Below are 16,362 nucleotides of genomic sequence, written 5' to 3' on the forward strand. Positions count from 1 at the left end.
GTGAGGCCATGCCGGAGCTATTAGCAGAACAAACGAGCATTCCCTCAGAATCTTGGAGATTACTCTTGGAAGAAGAACTAGAGGCGGAAAGATATAGGCAGGATGATACTTCCAAGGAAGTGATAATGCATCCACTGCCTCCGCCTGAGGATCCCGGGATCTGGACAGATACCTGGGAAGTTTCTTGTTTAGATGAGAGGCCATCAGATCTATCTCTGGGAGCCCCCACAATTGAACAATCTGAAGAAATACCTCTGGGTGAAGAGACCATTCGCCCGGATGCAACGTTTGGCGACTGAGATAATCCGCTTCCCAATTGTCTACACCTGGGATATGAACCGCAGAGATTAGACAGGAGCTGGATTCCGCCCAAACCAAAATTCGAGATACTTCTTTCATAGCCAGAGGACTGTGAGTCCCTCCTTGATGATTGATGTATGCCACAGTTGTGACATTGTCTGTCTGAAAACAAATGAACGATTCTCTCTTCAGAAGAGGCCAAAACTGAAGAGCTCTGAAAATTGCACGGAGTTCCAAAATATTGATCGGTAATCTCACCTCCTGAGATTCCCAAACTCCTTGTGCCGTCAGAGATCCCCACACAGCTCCCCAACCTGTGAGACTTGCATCTGTTGAAATTACAGTCCAGGTCGGAAGAACAAAAGAAGCCCCCTGAATTAAACGATGGTGATTTGTCCACCACGTTAGAGAGTGTCGAACAATCGGTTTTAAAGATATTAATTGAGATATCTTCGTGTAATCCCTGCACCATTGGTTCAGCATACAGAGCTGAAGAGGTCGCATGTGAAAACGAGCAAAGGGGATCGCGTCCGATGCAGCAGTCATAAGACCTAGAATTTCCATGCATAAGGCTACCGAAGGGAATGATTGTGACTGAAGGTTTCGACAAGCTGTAATCAATTTTAGACGTCTCTTGTCTGTTAAAGACAGAGTCATGGACACTGAATCTATCTGGAAACCCAGAAAGGTTACCCTTGTTTGAGGAATCAAAGAACTTTTTGGTAAATTGATCCTCCAACCATGATCTTGAAGAAACAACACAAGTCGATTCGTATGAGACTCTGCTAAATGTAAAGACGGAGCAAGTACCAAGATATCGTCCAAATAAGGAAATACCACAATACCCTGTTCTCTGATTACAGACAGAAGGGCACCGAGAATCTTTGTGAAAATTCTTGGAGCTGTAGCAAGGCCAAACGGTAGAGCCACAAATTGGTAATGCTTGTCTAGAAAAGAGAATCTCAGGAACTGATAATGATCTGGATGAATCGGAATATGCAGATATGCATCCTGTAAATCTATTGTGGACATATAATTCCCTTGCTGAACAAAAGGCAATATAGTCCTTACAGTTACCATCTTGAACGTTGGTATCCTTACATAACGATTCAATAATTTTAGATCCAGAACTGGTCTGAAGGAATTCTCCTTCTTTGGTACAATGAAGAGATTTGAATAAAACCCCATCCCCTGTTCCGGAACTGGAACTGGCATAATTACTCCAGCCAACTCTAGATCTGAAACACAATTCAGAAATGCTTGAGCTTTCACTGGATTTACTGGGACATGGGAAAGAAAAAATCTCTTTGCAGGAGGTCTCATCTTGAAACCAATTCTGTACCCTTCTGAAACAATGTTCTGAATCCAAAGATTGTGAACAGATTTGATCCAAATTTCTTTGAAAAAACGTAACCTGCCCCCTACCAGCTGAACTGGAATGAGGGCCGTACCTTCATGTGAACTTAGAAGCAGGCTTTGCCTTTCTAGCAGGCTTGGATTTATTCCAGACTGGAGATGGTTTCCAAACTGAAACTGCTCCTGAGGACGAAGGATCAGGCTTTTGTTCTTTGTTGAAACGAAAGGAACGAAAACGATTGTTAGCCCTGTTTTTACCTTTAGATTTTTTATCCTGTGGTAAAAAAGTTCCTTTCCCACCAGTAACAGTTGAAATAATAGAATCCAACTGAGAACCAAATAATTTGTTTCCCTGGAAAGAAATGGAAAGTAGAGTTGATTTAGAAGCCATATCAGCATTCCAAGTCTTAAGCCATAAAGCTCTTCTGGCTAAGATAGCCAGAGACATAAATCTAACATCAACTCTAATAATATCAAAAATGGCATCACAGATGAAATTATTAGCATGCTGGAGAAGAATAATAATATCATGAGAATCACGATTTGTTACTTGTTGCGCTAGAGTTTCCAACCAAAAAGTTGAAGCTGCAGCAACATCAGCCAATGATATAGCAGGTCTAAGAAGATTACCTGAACATAGATAAGCTTTTCTTAGAAAAGATTCAATTTTTCTATCTAAAGGATCCTTAAACGAGGTACCATCTGACGTAGGAATGGTAGTACGTTTAGCAAGGGTAGAAATAGCCCCATCAACTTTAGGGATTTTGTCCCAAAATTCTAACCTGTCAGGCGGAACAGGATATAATTGCTTAAAACGTTTAGAAGGAGTAAATGAATTACCCAATTTATCCCATTCCTTAGCAATTACTGCAGAAATAGCATTAGGAACAGGAAAGACTTCTGGAATAACCGCAGGAGCTTTAAAAACCTTATCCAAACGTATAGAATTAGTATCAAGAGGACTAGAATCCTCTATTTCTAAAGCAATTAGTACTTCTTTAAGTAAAGAGCGAATAAATTCCATCTTAAATAAATATGAAGATTTATCAGCATCAATCTCTGAGACAGAATCCTCTGAACTAGAAGAGTCCAAAGAATCAGAATGATGGTGTTCATTTAAAAATTCATCTGTAGAGAGAGAAGATTTAAAAGACTTTTTACGTTTACTAGAAGGAGAAATAACAGACAAAGCCTTCTTTATGGATTCAGAAACAAAATCTCTTATGTTATCAGGAACATTCTGCACCTTAGATGTTGAGGGAACTGCAACAGGCAATGGTACATCACTAAAGGAAATATTATCTGCTTTAACAAGTTTGTCATGACAATTAATACAAACAACAGCTGGAGAAATAGCTACCAAAAGTTTACAGCAGATACACTTAGCTTTGGTAGATCCAGCAGGCAGTGGTTTTCCTGTAGTATCTTCTGGCTCAGATGCAACGTGAGACATCTTGCAATATGTAAGAGAAAAAACAACATATAAAGCAAAATAAATCAAATTCCTTATAAGACAGTTTCAGGAATGGGAAAAAAATGCCAAACATCAAGCTTCTAGCAACCAGAAGCAAATGAAAATGAGACTGAAATAATGTGGAGACAAAAGCGACGCCCATATTTTTTGGCGCCAAATAAGACGCCCACATTATTTGGCGCCTAAATGCTTTTGGCGCCAAAAATGACGCCACATCCGGAACGCCGACATTTTTGGCGCAAAATAACGTCAAAAAATGACGCAACTTCCGGCGACACGTATGACGCCGGAAACGGAAATGAATTTTTGCGCCAAAAAAATCTGCGCCAAAAATGACGCAATAAAATGAAGCATTTTCAGCCCCCGCGAGCCTAACAGCCCACAGGGAAAAAAGTCAAATTTTTGAGGTAAGACAAAATATGATAATTTAAAGCATAATCCCAAATATGAAACTGACTGTCTGGAAATAAGGAAAGTTGAACATTCTGAGTCAAGGCAAATAAATGTTTGAATACATATATTTAGAACTTTATAAATAAAGTGCCCAACCATAGCTTAGAGTGTCACAGAAAATAAGACTTACTTACCCCAGGACACTCATCTACATGTTTGTAGAAAGCCAAACCAGTACTGAAACGAGAATCAGTAGAGGAAATGGTAAATATAAGAGTATATCGTCGATCTGAAAAGGGAGGTAAGAGATGAATCTCTACGACCGATAACAGAGAACCTTATGAAATAGACCCCGTAGAAGGAGATCACTGCATTCAATAGGCAATACTCTCCTCACATCCCTCTGACATTCACTGCACGCTGAGAGGAAAACCGGGCTCCAACTTGCTGCGGAGCGCATATCAACGTAGAATCTAGCACAAACTTACTTCACCACCTCCCTTGGAGGCAAAGTTTGTAAAACTGATTTGTGGGTGTGGTGAGGGGTGTATTTATAGGCATTTTAAGGTTTGGGAAACTTTGCCCCTCCTGGTAGGAATGTATATCCCATACGTCACTAGCTCATGGACTCTTGTTAATTACATGAAAGAAATGAATTTATCAGGTAAGTTCTTACATAAATTATGTTTTCTTTCATGTAATTAACAAGAGTCCATGAGCTAGTGACGTATGGGATAATGACTACCCAAGATGTGGATCTTTCCACACAAGAGTCACTAGAGAGGGAGGGATAAAATAAAGACAGCCAATTCCTGCTGAAAATAATCCACACCAAAAATAAAGTTTAACAAAAAACATAAGCAGAAGATTCAAACTGAAACCGCTGCCTGAAGAACTTTTCTACCAAAAACTGCTTCAGAAGAAGAAAATACATCAAAATGGTAGAATTTAGTAAAAGTATGCAAAGAGGACCAAGTTGCTGCTTTGCAGATCTGGTCAACCGAAGCTTCATTCCTAAACGCCCAGGAAGTAGATACTGACCTAGTAGAATGAGCTGTAATTCTCTGAGGCGGAATTTTACCCGACTCAACATAGGCAAGATGAATTAAAGATTTCAACCAAGATGCCAAAGAAATGGCAGAAGCTTTCTGGCCTTTCCTAGAACCGGAAAAGATAACAAATAGACTAGAAGTCTTACGGAAAGATTTCGTAGCTTCAACATAATATTTCAAAGCTCTAACAACATCCAAAGAATGCAACGATTTCTCCTTAGAATTCTTAGGATTAGGACATAATGAAGGAACCACAATTTCTCTACTAATGTTGTTGGAATTCACAACTTTAGGTAAAAATTCAAAAGAAGTTCGCAACACCGCCTTATCCTGATGAAAAATCAGAAAAGGAGACTCACAAGAAAGAGCAGATAATTCAGAAACTCTTCTAGCAGAAGAGATGGCCAAAAGGAACAAAACTTTCCAAGAAAGTAATTTAATGTCCAATGAATGCATAGGTTCAAACGGAGGAGCTTGAAGAGCTCCCAGAACCAAATTCAAACTCCAAGGAGGAGAAATAGACTTAATGACAGGTTTTATACGAACCAAAGCTTGTACAAAACAATGAATATCAGGAAGAATAGCAATCTTTCTGTGAAAAAGAACAGAAAGGGCGGAGATTTGTCCTTTCAAAGAACTTGCGGACAAACCCTTATCTAAACCATCCTGAAGAAACTGTAAAATTCTCGGTATTCTAAAAGAATGCCAAGAAAAATGATGAGAAAGACACCAAGAAATATAAGTCTTCCAGACTCTATAATATATCTCTCGAGATACAGATTTACGAGCCTGTAACATAGTATTAATCACAGAGTCAGAGAAACCTCTTTGACCAAGAATCAAGCGTTCAATCTCCATACCTTTAAATTTAAGGATTTCAGATCCGGATGGAAAAAAGGACCTTGCGACAGAAGGTCTGGTCTTAACGGAAGAGTCCATGGTTGGCAAGATGCCATCCGGACAAGATCCGCATACCAAAACCTGTGAGGCCATGCCGGAGCTATTAGCAGAACAAACGAGCATTCCCTCAGAATCTTGGAGATTACTCTTGGAAGAAGAACTAGAGGCGGAAAGATATAGGCAGGATGATACTTCCAAGGAAGTGATAATGCATCCACTGCCTCCGCCTGAGGATCCCGGGATCTGGACAGATACCTGGGAAGTTTCTTGTTTAGATGAGAGGCCATCAGATCTATCTCTGGGAGCCCCCACATTTGAACAATCTGAAGAAATACCTCTGGGTGAAGAGACCATTCGCCCGGATGCAACGTTTGGCGACTGAGATAATCCGCTTCCCAATTGTCTACACCTGGGATATGAACCGCAGAGATTAGACAGGAGCTGGATTCCGCCCAAACCAAAATTCGAGATACTTCTTTCATAGCCAGAGGACTGTGAGTCCCTCCTTGATGATTGATGTATGCCACAGTTGTGACATTGTCTGTCTGAAAACAAATGAACGATTCTCTCTTCAGAAGAGGCCAAAACTGAAGAGCTCTGAAAATTGCACGGAGTTCCAAGATATTGATCGGTAATCTCACCTCCTGAGATTCCCAAACTCCTTGTGCCGTCAGAGATCCCCACACAGCTCCCCAACCTGTGAGACTTGCATCTGTTGAAATTACAGTCCAGGTCGGAAGAACAAAAGAAGCCCCCTGAATTAAACGAAGGTGATCTGTCCACCACGTTAGAGAGTGTCGAACAATCGGTTTTAAAGATATTAATTGATATATCTTCGTGTAATCCCTGCACCATTGGTTCAGCATACAGAGCTGAAGAGGTCGCATGTGAAAACGAGCAAAGGGGATCGCGTCCGATGCAGCAGTCATAAGACCTAGAATTTCCATGCATAAGGCTACCGAAGGGAATGATTGAGACTGAAGGTTTCGACAAGCTGTAATCAATTTTAGACGTCTCTTGTCTGTTAAAGACAGAGTCATGGACACTGAATCTATCTGGAAACCCAGAAAGGTTACTCTTGTTTGAGGAATCAAAGAACTTTTTGGTAAATTGATCCTCCAACCATGATCTTGAAGAAACAACACAAGTCGATTCGTATGAGACTCTGCTAAATGTAAAGACTGAGCAAGTACCAAGATATCGTCCAAATAAGGAAATACCACAATACCCTGTTCTCTGATTACAGACAGAAGGGCACCGAGAATCTTTGTGAAAATTCTTGGAGCTGTAGCAAGGCCAAACGGTAGAGCCACAAATTGGTAATGCTTGTCTAGAAAAGAGAATCTCAGGAACTGATAATGATCTGGATGAATCGGAATATGCAGATATGCATCCTGTAAATCTATTGTGGACATATAATTCCCTTGCTGAACAAAAGGCAATATAGTCCTTACAGTTACCATCTTGAACGTTGGTATCCTTACATAACGATTCAATAATTTTAGATCCAGAACTGGTCTGAAGGAATTCTCCTTCTTTGGTACAATGAAGAGATTTGAATAAAACCCCATCCCCTGTTCCGGAACTGGAACTGGCATAATTACTCCAGCCAACTCTAGATCTGAAACACAATTCAGAAATGCTTGAGCTTTCACTGGATTTACTGGGACACGGGAAAGAAAAAATCTCTTTGCAGGAGGTCTCATCTTGAAACCAATTCTGTACCCTTCTGAAACAATGTTCTGAATCCAAAGATTGTGAACAGAATTGATCCAAATTTCTTTGAAAAAACGTAACCTGCCCCCTACCAGCTGAACTGGAATGAGGGCCGTACCTTCATGTGAACTTAGAAGCAGGCTTTGCCTTTCTAGCAGGCTTGGATTTATTCCAGACTGGAGATGGTTTCCAAACTGAAACTGCTCCTGAGGACGAAGGATCAGGCTTTTGTTCTTTGTTGAAACGAAAGGAACGAAAACGATTGTTAGCCCTGTTTTTACCTTTAGATTTTTTATCCTGTGGTAAAAAAGTTCCTTTCCCACCAGTAACAGTTGAAATAATAGAATCCAACTGAGAACCAAATAATTTGTTTCCCTGGAAAGAAATGGAAAGTAGAGTTGATTTAGAAGCCATATCAGCATTCCAGGTCTTAAGCCATAAAGCTCTTCTGGCTAAGATAGCCAGAGACATAAACCTAACATCAACTCTAATAATATCAAAAATGGCATCACAGATAAAATTATTAGCATGCTGGAGAAGAATAATAATATCATGAGAATCACGATTTGTTACTTGTTGCGCTAGAGTTTCCAACCAAAAAGTTGAAGCTGCAGCAACATCAGCCAATGATATAGCAGGTCTAAGAAGATTACCTGAACATAGATAAGCTTTTCTTAGAAAAGATTCAATTTTTCTATCTAAAGGATCCTTAAACGAGGTACCATCTGACGTAGGAATGGTAGTACGTTTAGCAAGGGTAGAAATAGCCCCATCAACTTTAGGGATTTTGTCCCAAAATTCTAACCTGTCAGGCGGAACAGGATATAATTGCTTAAAACGTTTAGAAGGAGTAAATGAATTACCCAATTTATCCCATTCCTTGGAAATTACTGCAGAAATAGCATTAGGAACAGGAAAGACTTCTGGAATAACCGCAGGAGCTTTAAAAACCTTATCCAAACGTATAGAATTAGTATCAAGAGGACTAGAATCCTCTATTTCTAAAGCAATTAGTACTTCTTTAAGTAAAGAGCGAATAAATTCCATCTTAAATAAATATGAAGATTTATCAGCATCAATCTCTGAGATAGAATCCTCTGAACCAGAAGAGTCCAAAGAATCAGAATGATGGTGTTCATTTAAAAACTCATCTGTAGAGAGAGAAGATTTAAAAGACTTTTTACGTTTACTAGAAGGAGAAATAACAGACAAAGCCTTCTTTATGGATTCAGAAACAAAATCTCTTATGTTATCAGGAACATTCTGCACCTTAGATGTTGAGGGAACTGCAACAGGCAATGGTACATCACTAAAGGAAATATTATCTGCTTTAACAAGTTTGTCATGACAATTAATACAAACAACAGCTGGAGGAATAGCTACCAAAAGTTTACAGCAGATACACTTAGCTTTGGTAGATCCAGCAGGCAGTGGTTTTCCTGTAGTATCTTCTGGCTCAGATGCAACGTGAGACATCTTGCAATATGTAAGAGAAAAAACAACATATAAAGCAAAATAGATCAAATTCCTTATAAGACAGTTTCAGGAATGGGAAAAAATGCCAAATATCAAGCTTCTAGCAACCAGAAGCAAATGAAAAATGAGACTGAAATAATGTGGAGACAAAAACGACGCCCATATTTTTTAGCGCCAAATAAGACGCCCACATTATTTGGCGCCTAAATGCTTTTGGCGCCAAAAATGACGCCACATCCGGAACGCCGACATTTTTGGCGCAAAATAACGTCAAAAAATGACGCAACTTCCGGCGACACGTATGACGCCGGAAACGGAAAAGAATTTTTGCGCCAAAAAAGTCCGCGCCAAGAATGACGCAATAAAATGAAGCATTTTCAGCCCCCGCGAGCCTAACAGCCCACAGGGAAAAAAGTCAAATTTTTGAGGTAAGAAAAATATGATAATTCAATGCATAATCCCAAATATGAAACTGACTGTCTGAAAATAAGGAAAGTTGAACATTCTGAGTCAAGGCAAATAAATGTTTGAATACATATATTTAGAACTTTATAAATAAAGTGCCCAACCATAGCTTAGAGTGTCACAGAAAATAAGACTTACTTACCCCAGGACACTCATCTACATGTTTGTAGAAAGCCAAACCAGTACTGAAACGAGAATCAGTAGAGGTAATGGTAAATATAAGAGTATATCGTCGATCTGAAAAGGGAGGTAAGAGATGAATCTCTACGACCGATAACAGAGAACCTTATGAAATAGACCCCGTAGAAGGAGATCACTGCATTCAATAGGCAATACTCTCTTCACATCCCTCTGACATTCACTGCACGCTGAGAGGAAAACCGGGCTCCAACTTGCTGCGGAGCGCATATCAACGTAGAATCTAGCACAAACTTACTTCACCACCTCCCTTGGAGGCAAAGTTTGTAAAAACTGATTTGTGGGTGTGGTGAGGGGTGTATTTATAGGCATTTTAAGGTTTGGGAAACTTTGCCCCTCCTGGTAGGAATGTATATCCCATACGTCACTAGCTCATGGACTCTTGTTAATTACATGAAAGAAATGAATAATAATAAAAGCCTGTTGCTAGTCGCTATCACTGCAGAAAGGCTATAGGTTATATGTATATCGTATTTTCTTAGTGAAGTGCCATTCCCCAGAAATACTTTGGTGCCAACATACATACATAACAGCCTGATACCAGTTGCTACTACTGCATTTAAGGCTGTACTTACATTATATTGGTATTAGCAGTATTTTCTCAGTCAATTCCATTACTTAGAAAATAATATACTGCAACATACCTCTTTGCAGGTGAACCCTGCCCGCTGTCCCCTGTTCTGAAGTTACCTCGCTCCTCAGAATGGCCGAGAACAGCAAATGGATCTTAGTTACGTCCGCTAAGATCATACACAAACTCAGGTAGATTCTTCTTCTAATACTGCCTGAGAAGAAACAACACACTCCGGTGCTGTTTAAAACAACAAACTTTTGATTGAAGTAATAAAAAACTAAATTTAATAACCACACTCCTCTCACACATCCTATCTATTAGTTAGGTGCAAGAGAATGACTGGGTGTGACGTAGAGGGGAGGAGCTATATAGCAGCTCTGCTTGGGTGATCCTCTTGCACTTCCTGTTAGGGAGGAGTTAATATCCCATAAGTAATGGATGACCCGTGGACTGACTACACTTAACAGGAGAAAAAGTGCACAATTTTTCCAAATCTGCTTTAAAATGTTATAACTCACAAGATAAGACACATGTATGCTAAAATTGTGAAACTTAAGAATGCACCACAAGCAAGGGACAAATTAATCCTCTATGGAAAAAACGTTACCCAAAAACGTTATAAAAAACAGATTGGCGCCTACCTGCCCTCAGGGGTCTGAGAAATCTCACTAGAACTTTGTTAGGCTATCTCTTCAGTTTGAGCCTACTGGAGCTGAAGTTTGCTGCCTTCATATGAAATTCAACTGCGCATCTGAGGCGTGAAAATTAGACACCACCCATCCTATGCGATGTCTCTCTGCCTAAGAAAAACCGCTGTAAAGCGGTATAGGAACTAGCCATGTGGGTTTTTTATATCCCTAAATAAACTAATAAGCCATGTGAAACCCTCCAGTACCATTGAAAATAAAAAACGTTTCCTAATAAAAACGTTATATTGCCAGTGTCAACCATGCTGCCATTCTTTTGCTGCATTTTAGCCCATACACAATAATATACAGGTCCCAGTAATACTCCTTCATATATGTAGGATTACTGCTTACCCCTTCCCTCATGGGAACTAGGTTAGCCTGTTCTGAAATACCACAGTCTCTCCAGAAATAAATGACTGAACATACCTCAATGCTTGTAGCATGAAAAACGTTCCCCACACTGAAGCTTCTCAAGTACTCCTCAGCCATTCTGTGGTAACTCCTCTGGATCTTAGTGACAACTGCTAAGATCATCAACCTCCAGGCAGAAATCTTCTTCCATCTGCTGCCTGAGGAAAAATAGCACTCATCGGTACCATTTAAAATAAAAAAAGTCTTGCTTGAAGAAAATAAAAACTATCATTTTAACAGCTCTTTCACTTTACCTCTTCCTATTACTAGTATAGGCAAAGAGAATGACGGGGGGGGGGGGGGGGGGTTGGAGTCAAGGGAGGAGCTATATAGACAGCTCTGCTGTGGTGCTCTTTGCCACTTCCTGTTAGCAGGAGGATAATATCCCACAAGTAAGGATGAATCCGTGGACTCGTAGTATCTAGTAGAAGAAATCTTCATAGACAGGGAGTCTATGGTGGTTCCTAAGAAAGTTACACTTGAATTTGGAACTAAGGAACTCTTTTCCAAAATTTACCTTCCACCCATGAGATCGTAGGAAGAACACCACCAAGTTCTTGTGGGATCTTGCTAGTTGAAACGATGGCATCTGGACTAGGATGTCGTCCAGATAGGGTGCCACTGCAATTCCTCGTGATCGAAGCACCACCAACAGAGATCCCAGAAGCTTTGTGAAAATTCTGGGCGCTGTTGCAAGACCGAAAGGAAGAGCCACAAACTGGAAGTGTTTGACCAGAAAGGCAAACCTTAGGAACTTTTGATGATCCCAGAGGATGGGAACATGTAGGTACGCGTCCTTTAAATCCACTGTTGTCATAAAATGACCCTCTTGGATCAAGGGAAGAATGGGACAAATAGTTTCCATCTTGAAGGATGGTAAACTGAGAAATATTTTTAGACTCTTGAGGTCTAAAATTGGTCTGAAGGTTCCCTCCTTTTTGGGAACCACAAACAGACTGGAATAAAACCCCAGACCCTGCTCCTGTACCGGAACAATCACTCCCAGGTTGGAAAGGTCTCTTACGAAGTATAAGAACGCCTCTCTCTTTGTCTGGTCTGTAGAAAATCTTGAAAGCAGAAACCTGCCTCTGAGATGAAAACTTTTGAACTCTAATTTGTATCCCTTCGAAACATTTTCTATTGCCCAGGGATCCAGAACCTCTTGAACCCAAGCCTGAGTGAAGAAGGAAAGTCTGCCCCCCTACAAGATCCGGTCCCAGATCGGGGCATGCCCGTCATGCTGTCCTTGATTCAACAACAGGCTTTATGGATTGTTTTCCCTTATTCCAAGAATGATTATGCCTCCATGCAGGCTTAGTCTGTTCCTGATTTGAGGCAGTAGAGGAAGAATTTCCCTTGAAATTTCGAAAAGGAACAAAAATTGCTCTGTCGTCCTTTTTGTTTGTTTCTCTTATCCTGCGGGAAAAGATGACCCTTACCTCCCGAGATATCAGATAATCTCCGACAGACCAGGTCCAAACAAGGTTTTCCCCTGGTAAGGAATAGGTAGCAGTTTAGACATAGAAGACACATCCGCAGACCAAAGCTTTAACCATAAGGCTTTGCGAGCTAAAAAAGAGAAACCCGAAATCTTGGCTCCCGGTTTGATAACGTGAAGGGAGGCATCCATACTAAAAGGAATTAGCTAGTTTAAGAGCTTTAAGCTTATCTTTGGATTTCATCCAAAGAATTTTCCGTCCTGATGGCATCACACAACGCCTCTAAACAATATGCCGCTGCACTAGTGACGGTAGCAATGCACACAGCTGGCTGCCATTGTAAGCCCTGTTGCACATCTTTTTGAGTAAACCCTCAAATTTATTTCCATAGGGTCTTTGAAGTCACAACTATCCTCTATGGGAATAGTAGATCTCTTAGCTAAGGTGGAAACGGCTCCTTCCACCTTGGGAACTGTTTTCCAAGCCTCCTTAATTAATATATGGAAGTATTCCAGGTTAAACTTGAATGAAATTGAATGAAGTTACTTCAGATAAATTAATAACACAGTCTGAGAACTTTTCCTCAGATACCACCGAAGCACCTTCCTTTTCAGGCCTCAGGGAAGAAACATTCAGAAAACTTATTCACTGATGTAACACATTTCCACTTGCGCCAGCCCCGCAGCATGGGGAAAAAATGGCAAAGGTAACTCCAGAAGGAGATTGAGATGAAGCGCAGGGCACTGCCTGTGAGGGCTATAACATTGGGACACTTGAGGAGAAATTTGCGGCATAAATTGAACCTTATCAATAGATTCTTAAACAGTATTTACCTTAAAAAAGGAGTTGGCTCAGAAAAGGTCTATCTGAACAACCTAACGTTCTTCACATAGATGAACAGAACAGATTGTGTATTCACATCGGCATCAGAGCATTAACTTTACAAAGGGTATCTAGCAGGACCATCCAAAAATGAATTATTAAATAAAGTTGAAATTTTTTATTAAACATTTAAAACATAAAAGATGTTACTGTGTCTATAAATGTTAAAACATCACATTTTATTCTTGCGTGTAGAGGAAACTGTACTCAAAGAAAGTCCCTACACCTTACCTTAACTCTTGCTGAGTTGTCTAACAGTCCATCTGACACCAGATATATCTCTGCAGCCCAAAAGACCAGACTCAGCATTGTAGTGCTGTCTGGTTCTTACGCAGCTCACTAAACACTGCCCTTATCCTTCCGATACTAGCAGGAAGTACACATTGAAAAAGAAGTGTATAAGCAAAGTACATAAGCCAAATTGGTGCCACTTGAACCCCAAAAACAAACATTCACCTTAAACTGAGCCGTTTCCTCTTTTCTACACAACCATAGATTTAAGCTCATAGTGAAAAAAAAAATCCTAATCTCTCCTCAGCCCTAGTGCCTTCTAAGAAGGTGCTGTCTATATTCTCCTCCTCTACAAATAGGAGTCTCTATGTTCCATAAATTAAAGTGCTCCACTTCTTCTGAGATCTTACCCCAGACCCAGAATAAAATGTCAGCACTTAACATTTAATTCTGCCCGACAGCAAGGCAGCTCAGCAGGTTTAAGAGGTCCTCTCCCTCCCATAGCCCTGTGGAAAAAGATCAAGCCTGAGTAATCTTACTTAGGCTACCAGGAATATGGCAGCATAAATATATGGGAGGCGCAGTGAGAATTATGTCCCACAAGTTCCCATTGCTCTAAAGCCACCACTGCTCTACTGAAGAGACTGATCTGGACTACGGCTACACCCTAGAACAAAGCAGCACAATCTTGTACTACTTTAAAAATAATAAACTATTGATTGAAGAATCATATCCAACACTTCACTTTACCACTTCCTATCACTAACATAGGCAAAGAGAATAACTGGAGTGGGAGGGAAGTGAGGAGCTATTTAACAGCTCTGCTGTGGTGCTCCTTGTCTCCTCCTGCTGACCAGGAGGTGAATATCCCATTATTAATTAAGATGATCCGTGGACTCATTGTGTCATAAAAAAGAAAACAAATTATGCTTACCTGATAATTTTATTTTCTTCTGTACAGGTTGAGTCCACAGCTGCATTCATTACTTTTGAGAAATACAGAACCTGGCCACCAGGAGGAGGCAAAGACACCACAGCCAAAAGGCTTAAATACCTCCCCTACTTCCCTCATCCCCCAGTTATTCTGCCAAGGGAGCAAGGTACAGTAAAAAAAATATCAGGGTGAAAAGAGGTGCCAGAAAAACGAATAAAAAAAGAATTTAAGGCCACCCACAGAAAAAAACGGGCAGGGAGCTGTGGACTCTCCCCGTACAGAAGAAAAATAATTTATGTAAGAACTTACCTGATAAATTAATTTATTTCATATTGGCAAGAGTCCATGAGCTAGTGACGTATGGGATATAAAATCCTACCAGGAGGGGCAAAGTTTCAAAACCTTAAAATGCCTATAAATACACCCCTCACCACACCCACAATTCAGTTTAACGAATAGCCAAGAAGTGGGGTGATAAAGAAAGGAGTAAAAAGCATCAACAAAGGAATTTGGAAAGAAGTGTGCTTTATACAAAAAAAAATCATAACCACCATAAAAAAGGGTGGGTCTCATGGACTCTTGCTAATATGAAAGAAAATTTATCATGTAAGTTCTTACATAAATTATGTTTTCTTTCATGTAATTGGCAAGAGTCCATGAGCTAGTGACGTATGGGATAGTAATACCCAAGATGTGGAACTCCACATTAGAGGCACTAGAGGGACGGATAAAATAATAAGCCATTTTTCACTGAAAAAATAATAATCCACAACCCAAAACATAAGTTTATTCTCATAATGAAAGAAAAAAACTTAAACATAAGCAGAGGAAACAAACTGAAACAGCTGCCTGAAAAACGTTTCTACCAAAAACTGCTTCAGAAGAAGCAAATACATCAAAACGGTAGAATTTAATAAATGTATGCAAAGAAGACCAAGTTGCTGCTTTGCAAATCTGATCAACTGAAGCTTCATTCTTAAAAGCCCATAAAGTGGAGACTAATCTAGTAGAATGAACTGTAATTCTCTGAGGCAGGGCCCGACCCGACTCCAAATAAGCCTGATGAATCAAAAGCTTTAACCAAGATGCCAAGGAAATGCAGAAGCCTTCTGACCTTTCCTAGAACCAGAAAATATAACTAATAGACTAGAAGTCTTCCTGAAATCTTTAGTAGCTTCAACATATTTCAAAGCTCTTACCACATCCAAAAAATGTAAGGATCTCTACAAAGAATTCTTAGGATTAGGACACAAATAGATATCCGCTTCCCAATTGTCTATACCTGGGATATGAACCACAGAGATTAGACAGGAGCTGGATTCCGCCCAAGCAAGTATCCGGGATACTTCTTTCATAGTTTGGGGGGGGATCGAGTCCCACCCTGATGATTGACATATGCCACAGTAGTGATATTGTCTGTCTGAAAACAAATGAACGGTTCTCTTTTCAACAGAGGCCAAATCTGAAGAGCCCTAAAAATCGCACAGAGTTCCAAAATATCGATTGGTAATCTCGCCTCTTGAGATTTCCAAACCCCTTGTGCTGTCAGAGATACCCAAACAGCTCCCTGAAAGAATTGCATCTGTTGTGATCACAGTCCAGGTTGGACGAACAAAAAAGGCCCCTAGAACTATACGATGGTGATCTAACCACTAATTCAGAAATAGTCTAACATTGGGATTTAAGGATATTAATTGTGATATCATGGTATAATCCATGCACCATTGGTTCAGCATACAAAGCTGGAGAGGTCTCATGAAAACGAGCAAAGGGGATCGCGTCCGATGCTGCAGTCATGAGACCTAAAACGTCCATGCACATAGCTACTGAAGGGAATGACTGAGACTGAATGTTCCGACAGGCTGAAACCAA

This window comes from Bombina bombina, chromosome 4, assembly GCF_027579735.1.
Source record: "Bombina bombina isolate aBomBom1 chromosome 4, aBomBom1.pri, whole genome shotgun sequence".
NCBI classification, from domain to species: Eukaryota; Metazoa; Chordata; class Amphibia; order Anura; family Bombinatoridae; genus Bombina; species Bombina bombina.